The sequence below is a fragment of the Peromyscus leucopus genome, chromosome 14, assembly GCF_004664715.2.
Source record: "Peromyscus leucopus breed LL Stock chromosome 14, UCI_PerLeu_2.1, whole genome shotgun sequence".
NCBI lineage: Eukaryota > Metazoa > Chordata > Mammalia > Rodentia > Cricetidae > Peromyscus > Peromyscus leucopus.
This window is the reverse complement of record NC_051075.1, coordinates 72,059,810-72,072,962: the sequence shown is the minus strand read 5'-3', so window position 1 is coordinate 72,072,962 and position 13,153 is coordinate 72,059,810. Positions and strand designations below refer to the sequence as shown.

The following is a 13,153-nucleotide window of genomic DNA, read 5'->3' as shown; positions in this document are numbered from 1 at the left end:
GTGAGATCCCCAGATTATATTAGCAGATCCAGGCTGAGAATCAGGGACTGCTGGGAAAATGCTCTGGGCATTCCCTACTTGCTTCTTAGCTCCCTGATGCTAAATGAGGCGCACACAGCAGGCTCACGGCAGATCAAATTATTAAGAAACAAACCCCACTAGGAAGCCATCGACCCCCTCAAACACCACCTCCTGACCTTGAGATTCGGGTTTCCATCATGTCACCGCATCGAGCACTAATACACACCTCTCCATTGGGAGGGTCTTGAGTAAATGTAGGCTTTAACCCCAGAAAGCCACTGACATCTGTCATAAGCCATACAGCACGAACATCTAGAATGGCTTAGCTGAATGAATCCTGTGATGACGTTGAATCAAATCAACTTACCAGGGCCTGGGAAACTCCCAGCATTCACACACTCTGATGCCTCTGTATCCTACTTTTTAATAGCCACACATCTAGAAATCTCACTGAGGCTACCAGGCACCCATCCATTCTCTCAAAGTTTGGACTCTCTAGGAGGTCTTACTGGGAACAAGCACTGGGAATCCTCACAAATAAAAACTCCATGCTGAGTGCCAGGAGGCTGCTGGTATTTTACAGGTCACAGATGAATCACCATCAAGTTTTCTAGCCCATTGTTGGCTCCCCCACCTACCCTCATGAATCACCTATGATGAAACTTAAGGCTTTGGGCACCAGAGCAGCTTGGCAGCCCAAAGGAGGTGGAAGGGGGCAGGGGTTCTATTTGTTAAGACTTCACTAGGAAGACACAGGCAAAGCTGACATCAGAACTGGACATTCAGCTGCTAGAGAAAATAACTAGGATGAGTTTTCATTCCTAGAATGTAAAGCCACATAGCCAGCTACGGTGTACTCTAGTGATCTCTCTTTATTCTCCATAAATTGTGGGCTGCAGATGGGACCTGGAAGTCTTGGCTCCTGAGGAGGGCTGATCTGAAGAAGTTTTGTAAAGCCAACAGCAAAGATCATTAGGACCCCAGCCTGGCGGAGCCTCCAAGGCCATCCTAGACATCTGCCCCACCTGTCTCCTAAAAGCCTTTGGAACGTACACTCCCCAAGTCCTAAGCTTCCTCAACACTGGGAGTGAACTTTGAAAGCCTCACATCTATCTCCCGCTTGTGTTTGGGAGGATTAGCTCGCTGGCACCCTGGCGGGGAGGAAAAACCGACCTTTGAAAGTTTCTGTTATGTAATTTTTATTCCGTGTCCCTTGTCAGCAGGTATGGGCTCACAGTGCCTTCTAAAGGGACTGGGGTGTCATCCTGCCTATCACTTCCCACGGAACCCCAGGGGCATGTGGAACCTGGTGGAGTTATTTTAGCTGTCCCCAAAGAACAGCTAACAGCAACCTTTTTCAGGTCACACCTGGCTTAGTTCTGACTCTCTTTGGGGACACATGGACTCAATATTATGCGGTTAAAAGAAATCTGATGTCCCCCCCTTTCTAAAAAAAAAAAAAAGGACACAATTCAGGAATTCAGGAGTCTATCAATAGCTGAATCACTCCATATGGTCTCCACGTCAACTCTTCCACATGCTTTTTTTAGTACAGTGGCATTATTTAAAAATTTGGGAGGAAGGACACACTTTGGTTAGCAGACACTCTGCAGCACCAGAGGACATAAGCTACAGCGTGGGGTGGTTTAAAACCTCTCACTGTACTCTGAGCATCGCGCCAGGTCCTGCCATTTTGATACCTCTGTAAGTTTTGAAGACTCACCAGCACTCTGGGCTCAGCTTCCTCCTCTAGCACACAAGGTGGACAAGGACCGCTCTGTAAGGGACAAGATGTTTACGGTCTGGTGGCTGCTCTCCCTCACTCTATGTGAAAATGACTTCAACAGGAAGCCTTGACCCCCCAGGCATCATGCTACCTACCTACATGACACAGGAAGTCTGACTGCATGAAGAAGCTGGCAGAGACAGCCAGCCACTGTGCCTAGCCACTCTGAGCCTTCCACTGAGTTCAGGGCTCTAATTAAGTACTTTCCATTTTCAAAACAAAGACAAGCAGTAATTACAATCTTCCCTCCTTACCTTCCAGGAATAGCCTGAGAACGAGGCAAAATCCCCAAGTCCCTTGACTTTGAAGCTCTGCAGCTAGGGCGTCATGTTCTTCCTACCCCACTGACCCAAATTATATAACCCTTCTTGAGTGTCCTGCCACATGGATCCCAGACAGGGTCACGGCTCATTCTAATGTTCTCAGATGTGTTCAAGGGAGGCCCCTGAGGGAAACTGGCATGTGTCTTTCAGGATGGGAGTTCCATCGTCATGTACTCAGGGCACTGAGACTTGACCTAAGGTAACAAACGCATCTTTTAAAGTGACCGGGTCTTCATTGTTTATATGGATGTCTAATTGAACTCGTTACATAACTTGAGTGCACACAGCATTCTGGATCTATTAATAACCAGCTGTAGCCAAACTCTAAGGATTCTTCGAGTTTAGAGTTGAAGGGCATCATTTGTTACTAACCATACACGTTTATACACAAACATAAAGCCCCATCACAGAGTTGAGCCCAGACCCAGAGAGCAGGAATAAGCTATCCCAAGCTACAGAGCCATGTTAACACAAAGATGAATTCTAGTTTCTTGGCCTCTCCCTTTTCTTGTACACCCTGATGTTCTCTGTCCATACAAGCATCTTCAGTGGCAATCACTGTGGAATGGAATACTTCAGAGACCTCCCAGAGCTGAGCACCTCCCCACCACCAAAGAAGCCAATGGCCTCGCTCCCACTTAGCTGGGGTAAGCCCACAGAGCAACCGCCTTCACCTTGTCTTTTATGGATGCACCATACATATCCTTCTGCTCTCCCTCAGAAATCTAGGAACCTCAGATGGACTTTAACCAGAGGCCAGCCTCTGAGATCTTCTAGAAAGGAAGTGGGTTTAACTGAGAAAAACTGAGAAGGAAGAATCTATAATGCATTGTCCATTTTCACAGTGCTGTGCATGTATTTGTAGGGAAAAGCCCCAAAGATGTGAGAAAACTGATGACTTAAAAATTAAGTATCAGAATGGGGATCAATGGTGTATTGTGTAATCCAGTTTCAGGCGCTAGCAGTATGATATATGATCTGAAAATCGTTATTTCATAATTACGTTGTCATCTTCAGGAGTAACATAATAAAGATCATTCCTCTGCATTCATTTTTATTCAAAACTGTACCCGTTAATCATGAGGACCTAAAACACACAATTCTGGGAGATTAATAACACCACCAAGATGCATTATTTTCCCGTCACAGACCCCACAAGCATGCAAAAAAGAAAGGAAGCTTTTTTCCTCTAGTTTTGTGAATTTCAAATAGCCATCAAACCCTGCTGGGAGCCGAGTTTCTGGGAAAGGGTGGCGTGTGTCCATTTGATTTGGGATTCCGTACTGCTTTAAAAGGCTCATTAATCTACATCTTTAAAAGGCTGATGACAACCCATTAACAGCCCATAGGTCAACTTGATGCATTCAGCTCTAATAACGGCCCCAAATGAAACAGAGTTAAGTGAGGGTCTGAACACCCTCGCTGACCACCTTTCTTGTCACCGTCTCTCTGAGTGCCCTCAGTGGACTCGCCTGTCACCAACATCACCAGCAGGGAGTAGAGGTGTAAGACCAAACCACTACTGACCGTTGTTACTCACATTGATGGTTCAGGCTGAGATTCGCTTACAACGTGTAGCTGATTCCTTCCAGAGGGCCACAAGGCTTGTTAGCCATGTTGCTTCCCAGCCTGCTGCGTGTCACGGTGATACACTGAATTTGATCAGTTCTTAGGGGCCAAAGTCATCTCTGCAACTGAAATGCCTAACCTATCCCACAACCCCAGTCTGGCATCTTGGGACATTTTATAGCCGCTACGTTTTTGCCCAATAAATAATCCACTAAAGCAGGGGCATAACCTCCTTTGGCTGAACATGCCTCTGACGGCTCTTTCAACACCGAGTCCTCTTCCTGGAAATCAACAACCTATTCAGTCCATCAGTCTGTGACTGATGGGCCTCCCACACCCTGGTTCAGTCTTGTGACCCACTAGTTCTCATACTCAGAGTCCTGGAGCTGAGAGGGAACTGAGACATCACCCAACCCAGCCCTGATCCTTCTGTTGACAGACACTGAGGCCCCGGTGGCACAAGGGCTTCCCCTGCACGGCACCATCACTTTCCACATGGTGTAGACTTAAACACTCAACCTCTTAAACAAGTGCTCAGACAAGGACCAAACGATTCCCCATGGCCTCCTTGGTGAGGATTACCTACATGCACGGATGGGAAGAGTCACAGGCTGCCTATCAGGGAAGCTGGGCAAGCCTCACGTCTGTATCACAGTCCATGCCCTCTCCCTCCGGGCTAAGAAGTGTGAAGTTCTGCTGACACACAGAGCGATGGCAACTATGAGTCAGGACCCAGGTGGCCTCTGCCTTACAGCCATGTGGAATCAGCCCCCAGCTTCTGCGGGGTAGCTATCTCCAATATTTGCACACCCAGCGCAGGTGCTGCTGATGGGTCTTGCCCAGGGGTAAGGCTGAGGATGCCATGTGAGGCTGAACTTGGTTGAGGCACACAGCACAGAAGGGGACACACGGGAGTAACTGAAACCCTTCTCCATCCTCCAAGAGCCCTGGAAAACAGAGCCCGGAAAGAAAGCACAAGGAAAACGTATTGACGCCACCCCCCCAACACACACACACACACACACACACACACACACACACACACACACAACTGAACTAAGAGGAGGCTTCACAGTTAACATACACATCAGCATTGGCAGCATTAGATGGAGGAGTGAATGGAAAATCAATTCTACTAGCAATCTATTCCATCTCAACCGTCATTGGAAGGAGTATTTTCACACACATGCAGTGGCTCTGGAGACGGAAGCAGCTAGTGGAGGAAATGAGGCAGGCGTGTCTGTGATAAAAGGGTCAGTTTGATGAGGTGGTGAGCACCTTGATTTCCGCCTCGTGACCTTGATTAGCACATCCAATCACTCTGGGCCTCAGTTTCCTTCTCTGAAATACTGAGAAGGGGAACCTTGGAGTGGTTTGAAGACACACCACTCAGCAATGCCTGGGCACCCACCAAACATCATGGTCCCCCAAGTGACTAAGTCCGAATCCAGGTTTCACACATAGATGGTTATCTAGACCAAACAGGTCTCTTGCTTGCCTGCATGTCAAGCCCGCTGCTGTCTCCCAGATAGCCCAGAAAAACACCAGGTCTTGAAGGTACCTGGGCAGTTCAGACTCAGGTAGGGTTTGGGGACAGATTCCAGGCACTGGGTGGTGGATGGAGAGGGGGCTTAGAGGGTGCCCCCGAGCCTAGTGAAGGGGCTTTGTTCCTGAGGAGAAGGGCCTGGCTTACCGAGAAGAGCATCCGGAGGCAGGTGGGGGGCGCGCAGGGCACGCAGCAGAGCCACAGCCTGGCCCGGGCCTGGGGCGCGGGAGCCAGAGGAAGGCGAGAAGAAGGAAGAGAGAGAGGTGGCCGCGGGTTCCTGCCTCATTCTCCCAAGCAGCAAGGACCCACTGGCCGCTGCCGGCTGAGGCTGGTCGCCCAGCACCGGAGCCCGATCGTGCTGCTCATGTCCCCGTCAGCCGCTGGCGAGGTGTGAGCGTGGCTGGGTTGTCCGCAGGCGATACCGGGGGCTCTTCATGCCCCGCGCCTGGGCTGGGAGGGAAGATCTCTGAGGGCAGCAGCGCCCGGGAAAGGAGAGAAAGAAAGCATGAGAGCGCACTGAGCTGCGCCCCGCGGGGCCAGGGGCGGGCAGCACCGCGCGCCCCACCCACCGCGCTCTGCGCCCCGCGCCGTGCACCCGCCGGCCAGCCGAGCCCCAGAAACTTTAGCACATGGCCGGTCGGCCGGCCGCGGTGGCCCGAACCGCCCCGCTGGTGGCGTAGTCCCGCCCCCGCCCCAGATCGCAGCTTACCAGCCGCCACCGCAACCGCAGCGGAGGGTCGCCCACCTGGCCGCGGGGAGAGTGGTGCGCACCAGTGGGGGAGAAGGAAGGGGCGGCGACGTCGGGGTCCCCGCAGGGGAGGGGCAGCTCAACAGCACCCTTAAGACATCCAGGGAGGGGACCGCGAGTCAGCTCAGGGGGGCTGCAGGCCCGTATTGGGAAGGGTCCGTGCGTCCCCCGCCCCGCGGCGCAGATGCTGACGACGCGCGCGGGCTTCCCTGGCCCGGGTCTGCGGAGCCAGCCTTGTTACCTAGCGACTCGCTCCGGGAAGCCCACGCTGACGCGCTAGGAGCTGGGCTGCGGCAGAGGGGAGGGGAAGAGCAGGGAGGGGAACGAAGGGGGAGAGGAGGGGAGCTCGGGAGGGGGAGGGGAAGGCTGGTGTGGCTGGCCAGAGCTCCTCCCTCTACCTCTACGTCGCTGCTGGGGAGTGGGCCGGGAAGACTGTGGCCTCAGGCTGGACCCGAGTATCATCAGGGACCTGCTCCTGGGAGAGGGTGGATGGAGGGAAAATGGTGATGCAGGTTTCCCAGTGCTGGGGTTACAGCAGCAGGTGGCGGCGACGTGGCCCGTGGAGGCCTGACGCCCACAGGGATGCAGGGATGAGCCAGTGAATGTGGCTGTGGGCCCGTGGGTGAGTGTGTGTCAGATGCCCCCACCCACGTGGAGTACTTGGGGACCTAGGGACTTGGATGAGAGAGGTGCCTCCCCTTTCCTGGCCTCCTTCCCGGACATTTTGCTCTTGTGCTGTCCTTATCATGGAAGCTCTGGTCTCTATCTCAAGGTTCTGAGCTCCTCCTACCTCTTGGAGAACCAGAGGATGGCTGCTAGGTTAGTGATGGCTCTGTCGCCGCTCCATGACTCCTGGCCAATGCACCTGGTGTCTAGTTGCAGGAAGTAAAAAACCTGCCTCCAGGTGCTTCCTTCTATAGATTGGCTGCCTCTCAGGCCAGAATAGGTTTCAAGCCCTGGTGCATCCAATTCTTTGCAGCTTATAGGACGCTTCAGAGTAACTTAAAATCCTCACTAAAAGGTCATAGCTAAGTACTGGTCCCTGGGGTACATGAATGTGAGCACACATTTTCTGTAATGTGTACAGGACATCTCCTGATTCTCCAGAACCTCTCCAAAAGACACCCTCAAGGATCAAAAAGAGCCCTTGTCAAAGCAGGCAGGGACCACAGTCTCTGTGGATCATGAGGCAAAATGCCAAATTCAGTGGGTACCTCTGAAATAGAACCCAGACCCTTCGGTCAGCAGATTCTCAGATCCAATCACCACCATCACCACCACCACCACCACCACCACCACCACCACCACCACCACCACCAGGGTAGCAGCTGGGTGCAAGGACTTCATACATAAAAGGCTCGCACAGTCCCTTCCCTACCAGGCCCAGGACAGGAGCACCTGCCACCTCCTGGGAGGACCAGTCCCAGCCTCACCCTTCACTCTTTCCAAGGCTGCCGTTCTCTTCCTGGCTGGTGTGAATGAAGAAGTCGCAGCAGAAGGCAGATCTTACAGAGAATCAGACCTGTGTGGGATCTCCCGCAGAGCAGAGCGGCTCCCTCCATGAAGACTTTGAGCGTGTGAGAGGGAGGAGAAGCCGCTGAGGCTTTTCCTTGGGGGAGGGGTGTCTGCAAATGGGGCTTTTTCTCTATTCATTTATTCATCTATATTGTCGAACCCCCTACGGACCATTCCAATCAGAAAGCAGGCAGGGCCCCCAGACAGCACTTTTCTAGAGAAAACGGCCGTCATTCCTAAGCCCCGGGCAGCACTTATGTTCTGACATTTCCCAGCAAATTTGAAATCAACATCTTCCAGTTTGCCCCCAGTTTTTATGGGTGATGGCAGCTCAACAACCCACTTTCTTCAGCCTAACTTCTCACTTTGGGGGATAATTTGACATTTCATTTGGTCAGGGAGTTCAGTGCTTAAAATATACAAAACCTCAGAGTGTCTATTCCAGGCCCAGCAATTTGCAGGTCTCACTATCCCAGAAGCCTGAGAGCCGGTGGGAAAGCATGATTTGTTAGTATGTCTCAGTCATGGTTTATAGTATAGTAACACATCAAAAACAAAACAATACAAAACAGTGCTTTCATCGTGTGTGTGTGTGTGTGTGTGTGTGTGTGTGTGTGTGTGTGTGTGTGTTTTCATGGGGTATATGCATATGTGCTTGGGAATGTATGTGCACACGTGTGCAGAGGTCAAAGGTTGATAAGTCTATGTCTGGTATGTCCTCTGACACACTCTGCCTCTATCTTTTGAGCCAGGGTCTCTCACTGAACCCTAAGTTCATCAATTTGGCTAGAATGCTTGGCCAATGAACCTCAGAAATGTGCCTGTTTTTGTCCAACCCACCCCACCTCTCATGCTGGCATTCACCACTATATCTGTTTTTTTTTTTTTTTAAAATATGGGTTATATGTTTGTATGACAAGCACCTTACAAACTGAGCTCTCTTCCCAGCCCCTGGACTCAGTACACTGAGATCTAAATGTCCACATTCATGCAGCAGTACTCAAAATAGCTAGAATATGGTTCGATCTAAATGTTCCACAACATATGGATAAACTGTGGTATATATACACAGTAGAATACTATATTAAATCATAAGAAGAATGAAATGCTGTCATTTGTGGCACCCTCTGTGAGTCTGGAGGACGTTCATTAATGGAAATGAGGCAGACACAGGATATTAATCAGGGATCTCTAGAAGAGCAGAGCTGATAGAGTAAGTATATTTTAAAAGGGATTATTCAGATTGGCTATGTAATATGGTCTGGGCAGTCAAACAAGGACTACCTTACATCAGAGAGATTGAGTGAGACCCCAGCCATTGCTCAGTCCATGAGGCTGAATGTTTCAGCCATCCCAAGATGGTGCGGAAGGCCCATCAGATTTCTGGAGGGCTGCCCTCTACTCCACATTGGAAGCCAAAGCTGGGTCCTAGTATCAGTGAAGGATGCGGTAGAGCCAACAAAGTAGATGAACTTGCCAACAAGAGTGAAGGCAAGCAGGTAAAAAGTAAAAAGCAAACAACAACAAAAACAGAAGGACCACTAACATTCAGAATAGGTCTCTCCACTTCAAATAATCTGATCAAGAAAATTCCTCACAGCAGTTCCTAGAGGCCTCCCCTTAGTTGATTCCAGATTGAACCAACCGCCATGCATAATTAGTTAAACACTGTGTGGAAACTAGAGACACTGGAGTAGAAAATACAATAGTACACAGCAACAGGACAGGAGAGGACAGGGTGAGGAAAGCCCCAAGGTTCAAAGTTACAGTCAGGAGGAATCATTGTGACTGTAGCATGTGGCACAGTTGAGTGGCTACACGCAACAATATCACAATGCATATTTCAAAATACGTGGAAGAGAATGGGAACCAACGTTCCCTTCCCTCCTCTCCCCTCCCGTCCCCTCCCCTCCCTTCCTCCCTTCCTTCCTCCCTCCTCCCCTCTTTCTTTCTGTCTTTTTTTCTTTCAACAGGTTCTTTCTATGTATCCCAGGCTAGCCTAAAATTTCCAACCCTCCTGTCTCAGCCTGCTGAGTGTGGATGTCAGGAGAGAGAATTTCAAATGTGTTTTACCACCAAAAAAAAAAAAAAATGTTTGAAGTAGTGGGTATGTCTGATCAGATGGTGGTGTCATGCATGCAAGCATCAAACGTCACCCTGGGTACTATACGTGTGTGCAATGATCATGAGTAATAAAACAAATTTGCAAGATCAGGATCTCTGCCTGTTGCTAATGACTTTCATTCTCCAGTGCTCATCGCTCCTGAAGCTTCCAGGTCCCTGTTGCACTGGCTTCTGTCACACACGTAGGTGGGTGGAGCAATACCTGGGTCTCACAGCCAATCTCAGGGCAGAGCTTGGTTCTGTGCTTTTCCCTGGGTGGTGTGGGAAGGCCCTTTCCCAATCATCTTCCTGAGTGTTCCTTGCTGACCTCACAATGTCAGCTTCTGTGGGATAAATGCCACAGGGAGATGAGCAGAGCATATGATAGCCAGCAATGAAGGATGACTAGGAGGCCTCATCCACACAGCCGCAGCCACTTGATGCATAGAACATGGAACAGTGTGGGAAGTGATGAGATCTGACCAGATGGAGGAGAGGAAGCAGAAGGACACCAGCGTTCTGTAGGAAAGGAAGTACTGGGATCCACGGCTTTCCTTTGCAATGCTCACATCAAACCAATTAACCTCTTGACTTCATTGCAGAGGGAAGAAATACCTGGAATGGACACTGGGAACAGCCAAGGCAGTGGGCGAAAGGAAAGATGCTAAGAAAGAGGTGTCATCAGCTTCCAAGGACTGTTTTGCTGGACCTATGTGGCCCCTACGGGTCAATCCAGATCACCAAAGACACCGTTGCATTTCTTCAGAACAAGGAAGAGCACTTTCATACTAGGCCAATGGTGAGGAAATTATACTTCATAAAGCTCAGCAACGACTTTCACTGACCATTATATGGGTTCACAGCTGCCTGTTTGTTTATGTGATAAAGTGGGATATGGAGACTTATTAATATCCAGCCCCAGCTCAGAGAAGCCCAATACTAGATGGTCCATTTTGGTAGGTAGTGAGTTCTCTGTCACCTGTAATTTTCAATCAAAAACAGAAGCTCTAATAAACTGTAACTTATTGAGAAGGCCCCAAGAGGACCCACTTAGATACTTTGAGGGTCCAGCCTCATGTCAGGGTTCCTTGCTTTCTGGTCATCATGAGAGTTTAAACTATAGATGAGCAACCCCTCCACAGAGCACCCTCAGGAGGATCTGTTGCTTCCCAAACCAGTATCTGATGCCTAATGATGAATGCACTGGCTCTCGTTTCCTGCTTTCTGGGTCACCATTATATTCAGGTGACTCATGTGAGGTTTTCATGTGTTTACAAGGGGTTAGATTTGGTGTCAGGGAAGTCAGTTCATCATTGGGCTTTTGTTGGGATTTCCAGGGACATCATTCAGCAAACTGCCAGACTCTGCACTGGAGAGAGCACTTGCCCTTGGAGGCCTGGCCCCCTGGGCCCCTAGACAGCTTGAGGAGATTTCAGAGATGATTTGGACAATGTCAAAAGCAAATGAGATCTACAGCCAGGCACATGGATCCAAGGAAGCTGACTCTCAATGCTATTAACTGGGGACTTGTTTCCTTTCCAAGTGGGATCCAATGATCTGGAGGAGAACCCAAACCCCATGGTCATTTTGCTCCCCCACTTTATGCTAGATTGAATATAAAACAGGTTAAGTCTCTCCATCCCAGACAGTCTGGAAAACACTGTGGTGTGACAGTGACAGAAGCAGAATGTCTCCTGCCATAATCTACGGCGAGTGCAGAGACTTCTCGACCTGCAAAGGAGAAGGTCCCTTAATGAGTAACATTGGCAAAGGCTGAATTGATTAGACTAGCTTGTACTGTCTCTGTGCACAGACCGACTTTCCAGTCCCTAAGTGGCTCTATCCCACCCACGCTGCAGCGAATTCTAGGTACCAATTTTCCTACAGCCCTCACTACTTTGAGAATTGATTCCTCCCCTGCATCAAAGTAAAATGGCAGGAAGAAGGAGCTCAGTCCGCTTTGCAGTTGGCATTATTCTTGCCATGGCTATTTCCAGGTGCTGGTAAGGTGTTTTGGTCCTTTGTATGCCCCCAGGGTGGAGCTTTCCTCCTGAGAGGCACTGAAGCCTCTTCAGACTCATAGGCAATTCATCCCCTGGTAGTTAATTATACTCAATACCTGCTTAAACCAAAGACACGGCTTGCTTTCTAGCAAGGAGAAATCTTAATGTTATCTAGAGCATCATTAGAATTGTGTACGTCACAAAGAATAACAGGGGCTTCCACCCGGTGAGACTCAAATCAAGCATCATGAATAGCATCTCTGATTGCCTTTGCGGAGATCCCCTAAGCCAGACATTCCAGCGTTCCCTGTTCCCATTCGTCTGTGACAGCGATTATCTCACCTTAAAGCAGAGATGCTACCTCTAGCTTCTCCTTCCCCTCTGGCTTCTTTACAGGACACATTCCCTTTCTGCCTGCATCATGCTCACATCTCCCACAGCTAGAGCTTGCACAATGTTAAATTCTTAAGCAAGAGTTGCTTCTTATTCTTCTGCTTTTTATTTGTCTCTCATGATAATGTGTGGTGTGAGGGACAGAAGAACAATAGCCTTGTTGCCACTTAATTACAAACAAAACCCATTCCTGGCTATTTTATTTATGATTAGCCAGAGTTGACCTGCTGGGTTTGGGCTCTTGAGGTTAGATGGGGAAATACTGTGAAATTAATTGCTGTGTACACACCACACTCATTATTCCATTTTACAGATTAATGTTACCATAGTAAATTCAAGTCTGCTGGGAGATTGTTCCATAAAATGGGCATTTCCATAAAATTGCTAGAAATGTGAAGGCTGTCACACTCCCCCGTCTTTCCTATCAGACTCAACCGTCCATAATGTTAATTGCTCCCAAACCTGACGAATGTTCTCTGATGATGGGGGAGCCATGGTGATGATGAGACAAGCTGACACATGATCTGAAGCCACTTAGCAGACCTGCCTCCTCCACCATACGTGCCCAGCTGACCATGCCATCGGGGGCCACTGACAGGAGCTTCCAGCTGTCACCCCAGTCACACTTACACAAGAGATGTCTTGAATACCCGGAAAGCAAGGTTTCTTCCCCTTGCCTCTCCATTGATGATTGTTATAACAGCTTTATTTATTCTAACCAGTCACAGACCAGTTTGCCCCATTAGAGGCTCTGCATAAACAGTCCACTTTGATCCTTTAGCAATAACAGAAGGGGGGGATCTGGATTGCCTATACAGAAAGCCCATGTTTCCTGAGACATGGGAAGAACGTTGGGCAGCAAGGGTGATTATATTGATAACCTGTTCTGGAAAACTCCCAAAGCTGTGTCCCTGAGGAAAGAGAGCCGAGGCCTGAGATCAAGCATCCTCAAGAACTACCCTCATTACCACCACCACCACCACCACCACCACTGTCGTCTCCTACATTAATCGAGTCACAGTTCTGTGGCAGCCCCTTGCACCTGAACCCACAGTTCACAAGCAAGTACATGTCATGACCTGTTTGAGAGACAGAAATATAGCAATCTCTAGAGCTCAAGACCGTCTTTCTTCTTCCACACCCTAA

General features: G+C 49.4%; 1 long non-coding RNA gene across 2 annotated transcripts in view; it reads right to left on the bottom strand.

Annotated features, from left to right (window-relative positions):
• The window catches only part of LOC114701885, a 48,144-nt gene extending 41,858 nt beyond the window's left edge, over window positions 1–6,286 (bottom strand). Inside the window, exons 1-2 of one of the 2 annotated variants that reach the window (XR_003735889.2) lie at window positions 5,955–6,286; window positions 5,393–5,711 (exon numbers count right to left, since the gene is read on the bottom strand). This is a non-coding gene — a long non-coding RNA (uncharacterized LOC114701885). Of the gene's footprint in view, window positions 1–5,392; window positions 5,825–5,954 lie in introns of those variants that run through there. The other variant, XR_005092797.1, reaches the window with a different exon arrangement.
• Between the last annotated feature and the right edge of the window lie 6,867 nt (window positions 6,287–13,153).